General features: G+C 38.6%; 1 protein-coding gene across 1 annotated transcript in view; it reads right to left on the bottom strand.

The window, feature by feature from the left end:
- The window catches only part of RAPGEF4 (Rap guanine nucleotide exchange factor 4), a 143,352-nt gene extending 139,560 nt beyond the window's left edge, over positions 1–3,792 (bottom strand). Inside the window, exons 1-2 of the mRNA XM_014954656.1 lie at positions 3,654–3,792; positions 2,446–2,534 (exon numbers count right to left, since the gene is read on the bottom strand). The gene's annotated coding sequence lies outside the window, so the exon portion shown is untranslated. The remainder of the gene's footprint in view (positions 1–2,445; positions 2,535–3,653) is intronic.
- Between the last annotated feature and the right edge of the window lie 12,245 nt (positions 3,793–16,037).

Below are 16,037 nucleotides of genomic sequence, written 5' to 3'. Positions count from 1 at the left end.
TCAGGTAAACTTCTGCATCTCTTCTGTTCTGCTGAAAGTTTCTCGTTCGCATTAGTGCCATTTATGGAATAACAGAAACAGTAGAGCAATTACTCATTACTATGACTTTGCACAGGAAGTTTGGGCTTCTGGGTGCTGTTACTGGAAAATGTGCTCCAGGGAAGGCTACTGGCATCCCTACATCTTAAGCACTGGTCATCCATTCCTAGCTGGGGGCACAATGCTAGCCAGGGAGTCTGTCAGGGCTGCCGCCTAGGGAGCTACACTGTACTTCCTTCACCTCCCGGGTCTGTAGTGAGCGAAGCAGGCAGGGAGTGCTAGCAAGTACTTCAAGCTAAAAAATGACTAGCACCTTGCCAACAAGAAAGTCCAGGCAAGACTGGAACAGGGCACCCAGAATCTGAAGGCAGGACAAGGAGCAGGAGACCAAAGAAGGACAGGGTATAAACTCCAAGCTGGAGCAAAACCAGAGAAAATAGCGTACTCAAGTACTATTTAGGAGTCCCCAAGCACCAAACTTGGATATCCAGCACTGAAAAGGTAAATGCATGAGCTGCCATGTGTGCTTTTGGCAGTGAGGCTGTATCCTATGGCAACTAGGTAGTGGTAAGAATTCAGTTCATTGTTCCTGTGAGAAGGAAATGCAAGGTTAAGAAATTACAGCAGAATATAATTTCTAGAACTAGCATTGCATAGACTTTAGTTCTGTAGTTTCCTATTGACAGGAAAATGCAGTGAACCTGAATAAGCAGAAAAAAAAAATTACATTAGATTTCTTAAAAAGCTTAAGTGTTCTATCCTCCATCTAATGGAACAGATCAACACTCCAAATAGATTTTTAATTTAACTTCCACATCCAGAATGCTTTTATGGATACATTTCTTTCTGATTCAGTAAAAAGCATTGGACCTTAACAGTGTAGTGCCATCTTTCGGCAACCACTGGAAAATATTCAATTGCTTTAGACCTGCCAAGAAAAGGGTTTCATAAGAGCCCAGTATTGTTCCAAATAGTGACAATACCAATGACAAGCTAATTATACCCTCAATCTGTCTCTACTTAGTATAGTGAACAGGTTGCTAAAAATAATGATATGAATGGAGTTCCTTTTGCACCTATCATTTTACTGTAAGAAGTAGAAAGATCCAGTGCACACACACTGCCCTGACCTGCATGCTGACCCCATTTCACTGGTGATGAGGTGTTCAACAAAGTGAAAAATCCAATTTCTGCCAATATTCTATGAGCAAGAAACCTTCCTCAATCAGACAAACTTTGGGCAAAGAATAAACCCCCACTCCCTCACCCCCACCTGCTACATCCAATCAAGGCAGGAAAAAGGAGTAGTGTTGTATTTCATGTCCTGGGTACCTGTGCCACTCATGTAAAGGCACAATGAGTCACGCGTCAGAGGTACAACCCCATGCTGAGCTGCATGACAGAACAATTCCAGATCTCAAACATGGGAGCAGGGAATGGGACATGATGCCTTCTCAGAAGACTCAGCTCACAGCAGGAAGCGCATGCCTTGTCATGACATTGACCCTCTCCAGGAGAAAGAGCTCATCCTTTATTTATTTATTTATTCCCAATTTTGTAAATCCAGGAGTGCAAATATACTAAGAAATCGCTTGCAATCTGGAGGGAATTTACTTGGTTTTCTATTTCTTAACATTGAATAGGTATTACCTCCAGGCTAACATGGCAGTAGTTCCAATATTCTGCCATCATTACGAGTGGTGTTCCTCAGGGGTTGGTACTGGGACTGGTGCTGTTCAACATCTTTGTTGGTAACATGGACAGTGGTATTGGCAAGATTGCTGACGACGCAAAGCTGTGCAGCACAGTCAACACGCTCAGGTGGCCCAGAGAAGTTGTGGATGCTCCTTCCCTGGAAGTGTTCAAGGCCAGGCTGGATGGGGCTTTGAGCAACCTGGTCTAGTGGGAGGTGTCCCTGCCCATGGCAGGGCAGGGGGGGAACTAGATAATCTTTAAGGTCCCTTCCAACCCAAAATGCTCTATGATTCTGTAATACTTTACCATTCACAGTGGAGTCTGCAGTATGCTGTTACCAGATTGCGCTGTTGGTGGGCTTGGTTTGAACTTTCTGAACAAGGACTGAATTAAAATATTTCCAGGGAATGAATTAACAACTCTCAGATCTTTAGCTTAACTTCGTATGGCACTATTAGAAAAGACAGAGGAGTCTTGTTTCGTATTAAAATGTAGACCCCTTTTTCAGAGCATTACATTTCAGTTTTCTCTAAATCAATGATGGTTTGCCTCCATACACAAAGTACAACTGAGACTAAAGGAGACTCAGAGAAACATTCTTATGGCAAGACAAGGTATCCGTACAATATATGTTGTTGTTATCTACCTCAGCATGTTACACCTTTTCTTTGTACTATTGACTGGATGGTGTTAATGAAAAATCTATTTTACCTGGTGGTTGCTTGTATCGGAAACCTTCACATCCAGTGAGCCTGTCAGAACAGCATACCAGTTCGTCCCAATATCACCCTGACGGAATACTGAAGAGATAAAATCTTGTAAATAAGAGCTATCTCTTTAAGTTCTGCAACATTAACAAACACTTTCCCTTATATTACTGTACTACTGTAGTCACTGCTGGCACTATAGAATTTGCTGTATAAGACTACTTACTCACTATTACAGTAATATTTCCAATGACACTGGAAACCACAGATTTTAGTAAACTAGTCAACACACTACAGAAACAATGAAAACATAGAATTGCCTCACTGGTCTCCCCAGTTTGCTTCTCTTTTACTGCTATCTTAGTTAATAAACAGAACAAACAGAAAATCTCCAAAATAGACTTTCTGAACAATGTCCTTTTGAAATTCAGAATCTTCGATTACAGACACAGCTCCCACTGACTTTAGTAAGAGTTCTGGCTGAGAATCAACTGCAGGACTTTGATGTTCAGGCATTCCAACTGTGATTACAGAGCATCAGAATTCCTATTACTCTAAGCAAACCCCAATGCCGTGTGCCTAAAGCGTGCCAGATTTACCTGAGGGGTACCTGAGACTCTACCAAACACCACAGGTCTCCATCAGCTATTCTTCTGGTACAGCTCCAGGAACTCACAGATTCCCATCACAGGACCACCACTTATTTCCGTCTCAGCTTCACAGACCAAGTACAGCTGCCCACCTTCACCTGGCACATGGGCTGCCAGAGCAGGCACAGAGCTGTTGCACCCTACAGCAGTACGCAGCTCTGCAAATCTGTCTTGTGTTGCCCTGAGTGACTGCAAACCACATGCTATTAGTGATATGCCCGGGTGATACACTTTTGCCCCTGACATCACAAAGCACCTACAAATGAGATTAGTAATACATTTATAGGGGAAGAATGAGGCTATAGCACAATGACTTGTTTCTAATCTTTCAAGGAAACAGTGGCAGAGTCCTATATCTAATAATGTGTGCCTTGTTACCATAGATTCACTACACACTGTATTTGTACAGTAAGCAGCACTTTAGTCCTGCCTTCTCCCATGACTATTACTGTAAACATTTTTATGAACGTTCCACTGATTGTGCTAATTGATCTCCTAGAGACAATCTGACCCTAACTCCCAATTTTATCTACATAAAATAGATCATATGAAGCTCTCTTACATGTGATTCCTTTTTCCAGATTTTCATAATATCCACACAGACATATCTGCTGGAGAAGGTTTGGATGAAATTTCTCAAAAGCTTTCACTTCTTTCAGTCGTGTGAATATTATATCTACATCTTCACTGGAACGTTCCAAAGGTCTGCAAGAAAACAAAGGAAAAAATTCTCAAGGGCTTTACCAGAGAAACATTCCTACCTGCGTGCACCAGATTTACAAATGTTTGTATTAAACGTCACACTATAATATAAACCAATTAAAATGCATTTCACAGGCACATAATGAAACCCTTCCAAATCATCCTAACAACTATCCATTATCAATTTCAGCATGATTATTATCATTTCAACACAGGCAGTGTCCAGGAGCCCCATTTAGCACCAAAGTCATGGTGTAGCTGTAGCAATTACCTTAAAAGTATATATGATGATACAATCCTTAGCCTAAAGAGCTTAGAATGACATATAGTTTTAAGTTTGTAAAGGAACACGAATAAACAGATGTTGAAACATACAAGAGGTCTGTGGAATCAGTGCTTAAAATAGGAGTTCTCTTATCTGGCTAAAAGAAAAGTTTTACATATCAGCAGTACTTGATACAACCACATATCTCTTCTGCATTTTATTGGGTATAAACTAAATTGAGTGCTCCATTTTCTCTTCTCACTTGCAAGCAAGAAAGACAACTGCAATAAGTATATTCTTTTTCATGCAGTTTCTGTCTCTTAATGTTGGACAAATTAAATATGCAAGCAAGAATCTTAACACTTCATTGGTAAGGGTAAAGAGCTTTAATCCAAATATTTAAAACATGTAAATCTATGACAATAAAAGAAACAGGATTCCAAGAAAATTTAATTTGTACAATTCTCTCAAAAAAGTAGCATGTGCACCAGTAGTTCAGCACGTTCGGAAAACTACTACACATTATGAAACTAAAGTGAATTAGCTCCATAACATACATTTTAAATGTGATTATCAAACGTTATGAATCAGCAGGTAAGCCAACCACTAACTGACAGCATTAGAAAGAATCTTTCATAACAGACTAAATGCCTACCACTATGCACAGAAAGAAACATAGAACATTCCAAGGAGATCATGCTGGATCAGATGCAGAAATCGTTTATGTATAAAAGGATACCACAAAGATAGACAACTGTGATCATTAGACCTATCATTCACTCAAATGCTGGTAGTTAATTTTACTGACAAAAATGTTCTTTTAGCCAGTGGATGAGCTTCTAAATGAACAGAAGTCAGGTAGCTTACAACAAACCAAGGCTGAGTTCGCAAATACATATCTTTATCATCTTATTGTTAGACTCACAGCGTAAGCACTCCTTCCACAGGATTTTTTAAAAGATTCCTCTTTGGAATTAAAGACTTAAGGGATCCAAATCTTTGTCTCAGAAAGAAGCCCAGATCCTTCTCACATTGAATCTCTGTCTCTCATCCTTCTTATTAAATTAAGTCTAGGAGGGATTAAATTTCTATCCTCTTTTATAATCCAACTTATATAACAACTATATGTCATTCATTTTAGTGGCCAGTCCAACCCAAACCACACCTGTCAAAAGGACAAGTTTTGTGGGAATTTAATTCATAGAGTGTGTAGCTGTTTTTCCTGAGAGCTGCTGAAGGCTCAAGAGACAGAGTTTCCATCTAGTTCAGAAGAAGGTCAGCAAGGCTCACTTCCATTGATGTGGTAAGAAGTGTCTTGTGTCAGGTAGATGAACTTCAGGAAAAGCTCTTTCTTCTGCCAAAACTGCTTCATGACCCCAGTAAAGTGAGTCATCATGGAAGGACAAGCATTCTCACAGCCACCCTTTTCAGAGTTTTAAACATCAGCACAACAGTGAGAAACCAAACTCAGTATTTATCAGGAAAGACAAATTAGAGTTGTGTGTTCCCAGTGGCTTGCTTTAGCAAGCAGCTGAGCTACAGTACTTTGTATTGGCAGCAGTGACTTCCCCCTGGAGTACATGAAGTGGGCATTTGAAGAGAAATACACAGCTGTGCTCTAAACAAAAAGAGGAATTCAAACTTCAAAGTAATATGCATAGTAATAATCTGAAAATTGTTATATTCCTTACAAAGTTTCTTAATAATTCTTTACTGCAAGCCATTTGTTTCAGTAGCCTTTCTTCAAAATACATTGGGTTTAATATTACTGTGTGCAACTAAATTTCCACAAATACTTTACTGAGAGGGCACAAATTTTGATCCAGCACATTTGGAAACAAAGTCAGAATTTGGGAGAGGCTTTCAGTGAATGATTTAACCATTAATCTACCCTAGAAAAGGTACCTTCTCCCTTCTCCTCCAGCTTTGTTTTACAAAAAAAAAAAATAATCTCAAAAAGGTAGCAGCCAGCACGGAATCACGCAACAAATCTTAACCATACCCCAGAATAACAACTTATTCATGTCTCCCAAATGAAATGCATAGCTGAACACCTAGTTTAGATTTAAACACCTAGATTTAGCTGTTTGGTTAAGACCGTGAATAAGCATAAAAACAAACTAGGATCCAAGTTGTTTGACAACAAAATGCCTTTGGATTTGACCAGAGCTCCTCAAAAATGTCCTCAACAATTAGTAGTAAGGAATTGACAAGGAATTGACAACAACTGACGCCAAGCTGAGGTGGCCCTTAGTTCTTACTGGAATTTTGCCTGTGTAAAAATTCCAGATTGCAGTGTAACAGTAACAGTAGTAGCACTCAAACTCATTTCTATTAAGTGCTTATAATCTATAATGAGACTGCTTTCAAAAGGATAGTTTTACTTAGTGAGAGAGCATAATGAGAATACTAAAATACAACAGCATCAATTAACTGCTTTTCCACATGCCGGCAAAACTCAGGCAAAATTTGCTCCTTTCTACAAAGTATCTTTTAATAGAATTATCATTATTGTAAATATTGTCATCATCATTAAATTAACATTAATGAATCTATTTATGATGCCAAATTCTGTTTTCAATTTCCTAAGTACAAGGTGCTGAGCATGGAACACCATCAGCACAGGACAACTTAAATTTACTTTCTCATTGCAGCTATCTTACTAAATTGCTGTAAACGTGACTTTTCAAAAGCAATGTTTGAAATAATATTTAAACAGCTAATATTAGAATATATTCCTTAGAATATATTAAAATTAAAATTATATTAATAACTAAACCTATTAATTAGAAAAGTACTACTGATGGCAGATGAAGAATTATTCAAGCTTTAATGTCACTGTAGCTACACTGATAGGACACAGTGGTATTAATCCAGAAAGGAACCATTCCCCAAATCAGAGAAATGGGCTGCAAAAGGCAGCTCCAAGGAGATGACTCTCCCTTGACCCCATACATGGCTCCAAAAGCTTCTGGAAAGGGTTTTCCAGAGACCGTATCAGATCACCTGAAATCACTCCCTCTGTGATCACTGCTGTTCGCTAGAAAGCAATCTCACTGAGCACAGCCCCACCCCTGCTAAACCACCTCTGCTGGCATCCTTCTGTTCTGCTCTCTTCTGTGACACTGATGCTGGGGTGCTACTGAAGTGTCCCCTCACTGCTGATGCTGCAGAGTTATAAACTGATATCTCTAAGCATAAGAACTTAAAAAAATGCACTGCATTGAGACTGTAGCTATCACTGGATTTTCTACTAAAGCTTCTGGCCTTTCCTAAGCATAGTCCTGTTTCTGAAAGCTCAAGCTCAGTGTATGCATAAGGACCACAGATTAATCTAAGTGTGGGCAACTCCCTTAAAACAATTTAAAGTCTTTAGTTCTCAACAGTTTGGTAGAGATTTCAGCTAGGGTAGAAGCATTTTAAGGCAAGGCCATCCTTTCTGTAGAAAATCTATGCCTCTGTCCAGTGAAGCAGACACTGCCTAGGCTGCCTCACCCAATCTGAAATAAATTTGAAGTAAAACAAACTCTGGAAGTGTTTGTCTTCATCTTTTTTCCTTAAAACACCATCTTCTTACTCCTTTTTCCCAAGTTTTCAGCATCCTTTTGCGCAGCTGCTACCGTATCTCTATTTCTCTTGTCTGCAGGGTACAAGCCCAGAAAAAGCTTTAGCAGCTGCTGTAGTAACCACACGTCAGTAACTGGCCCCATAACCCAGTAGGTATCATGCCACGAGCATGGCAAATGCCAGGACAAAATCACGCAGGAGGAATGACTGATCTGGAAATGGAAACTTCACACTTGGTATTTCTTAACCATGGAGGACAATACATGGGTGACACTCGTACACCCCTCCTCCAAACTTCAGTTTAATATGATTGTCCCTAAATTTGTATCTCAACAGGGTACTGTACAAGCATCCCATTCCACTGTGGCCAAAGTGAGGTGGGCATTTTCAGTGTTGCAAAGCAGGGCTACAAAATGATTAGGAAATTATGAAAAGCAAGAGTATTTAATTTATTTTCACTGCCCTACGAGTCTTTCTGCTTTGTTTGTCCACTGAATGCTTTATCTAGCTCCTTATTTATATTATTAATTTGCCTCTTCAGAGCACAGTAAGTCTTATCTGGCAGTAGTATTTTCACACAACACATCATCTATCTTCTTCTGCTTCTTCAACACAACATCACAGCATACATATAAAAGCAACACCATCAATGCTAGTTACATATCTCTAGTCAATTATGTCAATAAGGCTTCCTTAAAGGATATTTTACCCCTGATTTATTCGGTTGTGAAGATTTCAGGCATGTACTCTATAGAGATAAAACAATTTTCTTGACAATGTCTGCTTGACTATCTGTAAAAAGAGATTATAAAAAAACTTGCCACAAGTGTATCTTCAGAAGGCTATTTCATATTTTTAAGCACAACAGACAGAGGATAATTGCTACAATTCTTCACATACACAATTTGGGCAAGCATTTCTATTTAAGTATAGCCCATATAGCTTTATAAAAGAAATTATTTTGATGGTAGTAAGATTAAATATTTGAATGTTTATGTATGCTGTGAAAGACTTGTTAACCTAGAGGAAAGGAACAAGGTTGGAGGTTTTTGGTTTGTTTTTATCAAATTTATCTAACTACAGCCTATTACTTTCTCTTCAACCATATGTCCTTTTTTTAGGTTCTTCCTCATAATTGGCTTGACACTTGAAAAAGAAAAAACAGAAGATATGTAATTTTACATTCTTTGCCAAGATTCCTCTAAAATTTTAAAATGTTTATTTCTATTACATCTGAACCTTGCCTGTAACTGAATGAAAACACAGGTCCATTCCTTTCCCTTGCTCTTTTTAACTCTTTAAAAGTGCAGTATTGCATTTCAGACAGCAGTAACACCTCATGAAGGATGAGCAGATATAATGTATTTCTTCCACTGTTGAGGCTGTTTGTAGAAAACAAGAGTATCACACTACATAATAGATAAATAAAACCAGTTCATATCTGGATTAAAAGTGAAGCATCTATTCAAAGATGCAAAGACAAACTCTATGACCTGGAAGGTACAAGTAATCACTACCATGGAGCATTTGGTGAATTTTAGTAGTATTTTAAGATATATTCTGCTTTAACACATGAGCAAGGAGAGAACAGTAAGGAATGCCATTGAAACCAGATCATTCCTCTATTTTCTTTATACTTTCTTCTACTCTGTCCTGACATGCGGGAAAGCAAAGCAGTAGGATGCAGAAGAATACTGGTACCAAGACACCATTTTCCCTTAGTGAGAGCAGGACAACACTGAAGCACCTCTCTCCTCCAGGCTCTCCTGTAAGGCTCTTTGACTTTCCGTTTCTCTTTGACAAAGGGAAGTTTAAGAAAGGGATAGCAGTGACCTATCAAAGTGCATTAGACCTGTGATAAGAGATTTACATGCTAGATATAAACTAAACTACAGTTAATCTGAATAATGTCCCGATAAAGGTTTACTTCCATGGGGACAGAAGGCAATCAACTCTCCCCAAAACGCACTTTGCACTTGTTACAGTAGTATTACCAGTACTACTGCACTGGTACATACTGCATATACTATATATACTGTCCATGTTTTCAACATTCACATCTCAACTCCTCTTTCCATTGTCAAATTACAGTTCTCTTCTTTCAATTTCCATTTTATGAGACTTTGGGGTTCTGCTTTTCACATTTTCTCTGATGCACAGGAAATAAAATGTTATTTAAACCCTGTTCCCTAGGATTCTTATACACAAATCATTCCAGAGCTAAAAAAAATATAAATAGCAACACAAGTAAAACTGCTGATGCTTAGTTTCCAACAAATTACTACTCTCACCTACACTCAGAACCCCTATGATAACCTCTCATGTCCTGCTATGCAAGACACAAGAAATGCTGTAGATAATCCTGATCTATGCAGGTACTGATTGACCCAGCAAGTTAATGCAGACCAACTGCCTGGCAGCTGCTGTCAGACAAATTTCTAATAGTTGAGTTCTATCTTCCTCAGTGAGGGCCGAAAGAATGCAAACATGTGGGTCTGTACCTACACACTCATTATTATATTACTCAATATTTATGCCTTCAACTCAGTTTGGGCAATGCACTGAAAAATTATTGGAGGGTTAGACAGAGCAATCAAGTGTGCTTCATTTTTTTACATACCCTGCTCTACAAATTATGCATCCTTCCAATAGGTCAATTTTTAGACCTGTATGAACAGTGGAATGTCAAAAGATGCATCTGTTAAGTAATGATACTCATAAAGAATTATCTCAAGTTAAAAACACACTACCTGAACAATACAGCTATAATAAGAAACAAAACATTAAAATATTTTTTCACCTCATATTCTTTTTAAAAAGAGAAAATACTTAAAAAAAAATATGCAAGGAAATTTTCTCCTTTCATTTATGAAAATTTTTCTGTATGGTGCATGCTTTGCAGCTAAGGTGTCACTAAAACTTATTGAATAAACCCTCCAACTTTCATAAACATGAACTGGAGGCCAGGACAGTTAAAATTCCATTTGACAGAAGTAGATCTGTCTGGATGAAATTACATTAACCAGCACTGTAGCTTCATAACAGACATTAAAAGCACTTTAATATGAAGACAGACTCTGAGATACATTGCAATTGAAATTTATAATTGAACAATTTGCAAAAGTGATGATATCCTTTGATTCAAACTCTGGCCTCTGCCAACAACCAGTACACTATGCTAAATGCACCTTTACCCATTTACAATCTGCATTGTTACAGCTAATGAAAATTTAAAACTTACAGCAACTAGGAAATAACTTCTACAGATCTACATTGTCATACTTTTTGACAACTGCTGAATTCAAAAATGAAGTGGAAAGTCAGTTCAGGAAACATTCATTGAGGATACTGACAAAGCAGCAGGAGTAGAAAGTGATCACAACAAAAATACTGCAGAAAAGACAGACTAACAGAACAAGGGAAGTATCCTAAGAATAATAAACTTGTTAAATGCAGCAAATTGTAAGATGCGGATGAAAACAGGTATTTCACTGGATAAGAAAAACACTTGCATTTGAAAAACATCTGGCGGCCACCTGACTTCGAGGACATGGTTTCAATTAGCTGATTTGTTGGGTTTTTATTCATAGAAAAGTTTGGGTTGGAGGGGACCTTTAAAGGTCATCTAGTCCAACCCCCCTGCCACGAGCAGGGACATCTTAAACTAGACCAAGTTGCTCAGAGCCCCATGCAACCTGGCCTTGAACATTTCCAAGAATGGGGCATCCGCCACCTCTCTGGGCAACCTGTGCCAGTGTGTCACCACCCTCATTGTAAAAAACGTCTTCCTTATACCTAGTCTAAATCTACCCTCTTTTAGTTTAAAACCATTACCCCTTGTCCTGACACAACAGGATCTGCTAAAATGTGTGTCCCCATCTTTCTTATAAGCCCCCTTTAAGTATTGAAAGGCTGCTATAAGGTCTCTCCGGAGCCTTCTCTTCTCCACACTAAAAACCCCAACTCCCTCAGCCTGTCCTCATAGGAGAGGTGCTCCAGCTCTCTGATCATTGTTGTGGTCCTCCTTTGGACCCATTTCAACAGGTCCATATCTTTCCTGTGCTGTGGGCTCCAGATCCTTTGCTGGAATAGGAGTTTTTGATATAAAAGAAATTTAATCAGAATACAAGATGTTAGAGATAAAATCCTAACAACTTGCCAGAAATAACTCAGGCAATGACAGTTTCCAGTATCATCTAGTAAAAGAGAAAACCTACAGTTGCACAAGTACCACACCAATCACACGGCCACTTCACAAGACTACCAACTAAATTCGAATATATCGTGTCCTAATAGGCATATGCACATGCTATTTTGCTCTGGTGGGCCATGACAATGTTTATACACATGAATGCTAAGGCAATCACCTTTTTTTCCTCTTAATACCTGTACGTAGAACAAATGTGTAACTTACTACAACCACATGTAACAAACGAAAGCTGACACTAGAAATGCCTCAGCCCATGAGCAGAGAATAAAGCAGTCTGAATTTCTTTAAAATACAACTCCCGCCCTCACTATGAGTTACTTTGAATTCACATATTCAATAAAATGCACAGACCTAAAAGCTTATGGCAAGCTATATTAACAATTATTTTGGTCTCTCTGAAGAGATATGGAAAAAAAAAAGGGCTTTTTCATTATTCATGAAAGACTGCACCTTTGCACCGGACTAGAAAATGAGTTGCATGATGTGGAAAGATAAATTTGTTATTATTCATCACTCTCAGAAGATTGCACCTTTGTCTGAGTGCTAGAAAGCACTTAGGCTGTGTCTATACTGCTATGTCTCCGAGTTTCCACCTCCACCACGGTGCCTGCTGCTGCTAGACCCCCACGTTCATCCAAACACACACCAGAGCTTAGCTACATACTGTGCACATGGAGAAAACACCAAGCACACAAGCCAACAGGAGCTGCAGTGTACACCCATGGCTTTGCTCGGGTCCAAACTACATGAAAAATGGTGGAGTTACTTCTATGGATTTGTTGCAAATAAAAAGAAAGGGCAGAAATTTAAAATATATAAAAGTCAGTGTATGCTTTACTAATGACATAAAAATATTTTTTGAAAGTAAATAAAATAGCATCATAAAGCAATTCTAAAATAGTCACAATACTGCCTGATTATAAATTTATATCCTGTTACCTTTGACGTAATTATAGATTACAAGCATTTCCCATACTTCTTTTATAACAATTCTTTCAGAATATCAGTTCTTCATTCTAGCCTACTTGCATACTCACAAGTGACCTGTTGACTACTAAGCATATACAAAAATCTTACACCTCAAATATTTATGTTACAATGAATTAAAAAACAAATCCTGATTCAAATACATTGCTGTTACATAGCTTCAGTCTGAATTTATACTCAAATCTGTAGAGCTTGGCTTAACGTACAGATATATCATCCTGTATGTGTTATTTTGGTTTGGTTAGAAGTAGACGATGCAACTCAAAAGTCTAACAAGGATGACATGGATATAAAAGCTCAGTATGTACCATATGTCCTCAAAACACCCATTCATATTTAAATAATTTATAAACAGCTGAGCAAAGATCATAACATTCTCAGCACAACAGGCTAGCAAAGTTACATGCTTTGCTCTCTGATCAGTTCCTCCAGTCTGCTAAGGCACAGAAGGTTACATTTAATACAGAGAAAACCACAAGATCCCAAAGGCAGGTATGAAATCCTGTGATTTCTGACTGTTGGGAAAGCTCCAAATCATTAAAAAGTTTGTATTTGAATCCAATTAAAACACTTACCTGAATTCATAACTGTGATCAGGTTTAGTAGACAAAATATTTTGTCTACTATTCAGTAAAGATTATGTCAACATGGAAATTTTCTGGTTAGATAGTCTTTGGTGTGAAAGAAACCATGAGGCTAGAGAAGACATTGTTCCTAAGCTAATTATATACACTAGTATAAATCAGCAACCTTCTTTTAATCACGTGCAGATTGGACTTACAGAAAACTGCTAAGATGACAGGCACACTTCCGCTCCCTAGGAATAAGTGATAAGGCAACTATTTACTTAAAAGATAGAAGGACTGTTTTCCTTAGAAGAAAAATTATCTCCAGCTGCAATCAGGGTGTACAGTTGTACACCACAGATGTGCTTGCTCTCTCCTGCAAAAATAAATATTCTTGATAGAGTACAGTGCTCTAAATTTTCTGTTCCTGCTCTTTCTTACCTTTGCACTTGTGACTTCATATATAAATACTGTCCTGCACATTCGATTTTTAAGTATTGACCTTTGGTTTTTGTAGACAGTAACCACACACGGAAACCGCATGGTCGAAGCACTGGTGGTCCTGGACCACAGTACCTTACACAGTAATAACATTTCTCCTGAAACACCATGGTGGTTCTTCATTTTTGTATGTGCTGCCATTTTAGATATTAGAAGTTCTAGTTTGATATCTGACTTGGGGAAAAACATGGAGAACATATACAAAATAGATCATTTCTGTCCATGGTGTATCTTGTTATTTCCACTTACAGTTTAATTCTCCTTTTTCCAAAGAAGAAGTCAGATAATCCATATTACATTCCATTTTAATTGTCTTTGCTGAGGGTCACCTAAAATTCTGAAGCATACCAGTTTTAGGACTACCTTCCTCCTGAAAATATAAATATATTCATTAACTAAAACATATTAAAACTATCTTTATTACTTTATAAAAACACATGGTATCCTACCAAGACTTGGCTCATTAAGTGATCCTATATTTACAAAATCCACATCTAGGTTAGAAAATGCTGTAAGATTTTTTAAAAGGCTTAAAATGCATAGAAATTACATAGTAATTCAAATGAGTACACTGCCAAATCATCTATAGAAAAATACACACTGGAAATACAAGTGTGTAAATTAATTGAATTTTTTTTTAAATTTTTTGAATTTTTAAATGGAAAACCAGAACAAAACACATTAAGTGTATTTCCTATCATCACAAAGCAAAGCATGGCAGAGACCAAGCAAAAAACCTACACTTTCATGTCCTGTCCTACATCGAGATTGCCGTCTGGAAAAGGAGGATAATAATACGTAATCCTTCAGGGCACCTGGAACTGATTCTTTCCACTCAACAAATTGGTGCTACTAACAAAAAGGGAAAAAAAAATTTTATCATAATAGCTCTAATGAAATTCCCATTATAAAAATGGTCAGCATATTAGTTTTCATATAAACACAACAGTAGGGAGATTTCTAAATGAAATGCCTCGTATGTGTTTCCTAGAAACATCATTCACTCCCCAAAGCTATGCACCTCATTAAGCATGAATCCCTGAATTTTAGTTTACAATTTAGACCGCACAATGTATTGCATTTAAGAAACCTGAGAGATTACAGGATCACCTATTTAAAAGCACTGGGGCTCATACTCTGCTTCTTTACACCCAATGTCAGTTTACAGAGCAGACAATCAGGCCCCTTGCTTCTCTTCACTTTTTATATGGCTAGGTTACCATCACCAGTTCTGTTTGTATTTACATTTAGAGTACTTTCAATATTTATAGACGTTGTTTAACCACTAAGAGGTTAGTCTTTTTTTAAGTCACGTGGTATGCAGGGAGGGATAAGCATCTGTGGTAGACGTCTAGACCAAGTTTCATTAGCTTCTTAGTTTGCTGCCTGGACAGTTAAGAAAAAACCTTATTAGAGGAGCAGTCCTACACCACAAGGAGGTTAGCTGGAAATGGTAAAAGAGGAAGGTTCCTTCTGCATATACAAAGGCTTCTCTCCACAGCATAGCCCCAAATGGCATCAGCTGTCAAAAGCTGGCTAAGGACGCTCAGTAATCTGCCACACACCCTGTAAGTGAAATTTCTCCACCAGCTTGATTTGAACCTTATAGCATATTTAGAGTCTAAATTTTTGTTAACTGTTTTCCTAGACTACAGGAGACACAGTGAGCGTTCAGAAATGAAACTGACTTCACTTCTGAACTAATCTGGCAAGTGCTGGAGGTGGGAATAGAGCAAAGGGACGTTCAAGCCACCCACCACGCAACTCGCCACTGCCAGGATCACTTTCTGCTGCAACACCCAGGGAAAGCATTCCAAAGAATTTTGTTTTTTAAAAAATAAATAAATAAATAGCCTGTATTTTTAGAAGTGGGCACACCACCTCTGAGCACACGTTAGCCAGCCATTAACTCCCACCCAGGCGGCGATGGCCTGCGGCCGGCCGGGGCGGAGGGGGGGGACACGACAACCGCAGGCCCCCAGGACGACGCCGCAGCGGGGACAAGAGGCTGTCGCCGCTGAGGGGAGCCTCCGGCGGCCTCTTTCGAGGCGGACATATTTTCCTCACCACTACCTGCAGCCAACAGCCCTGCACCTGCTTGGGCCACGGAGGGCCCCCAGCCGAGGGTCTGCCCTTTCCAGCCCGACC

Source organism: Calidris pugnax, unplaced genomic scaffold, assembly GCF_001431845.1.
Source record: "Calidris pugnax isolate Ruff unplaced genomic scaffold, ASM143184v1 scaffold103, whole genome shotgun sequence".
NCBI lineage: Eukaryota > Metazoa > Chordata > Aves > Charadriiformes > Scolopacidae > Calidris > Calidris pugnax.
The sequence above is the reverse complement of the archived record's forward strand: the minus strand, read 5'-3'. Positions and strand labels throughout refer to the sequence as shown.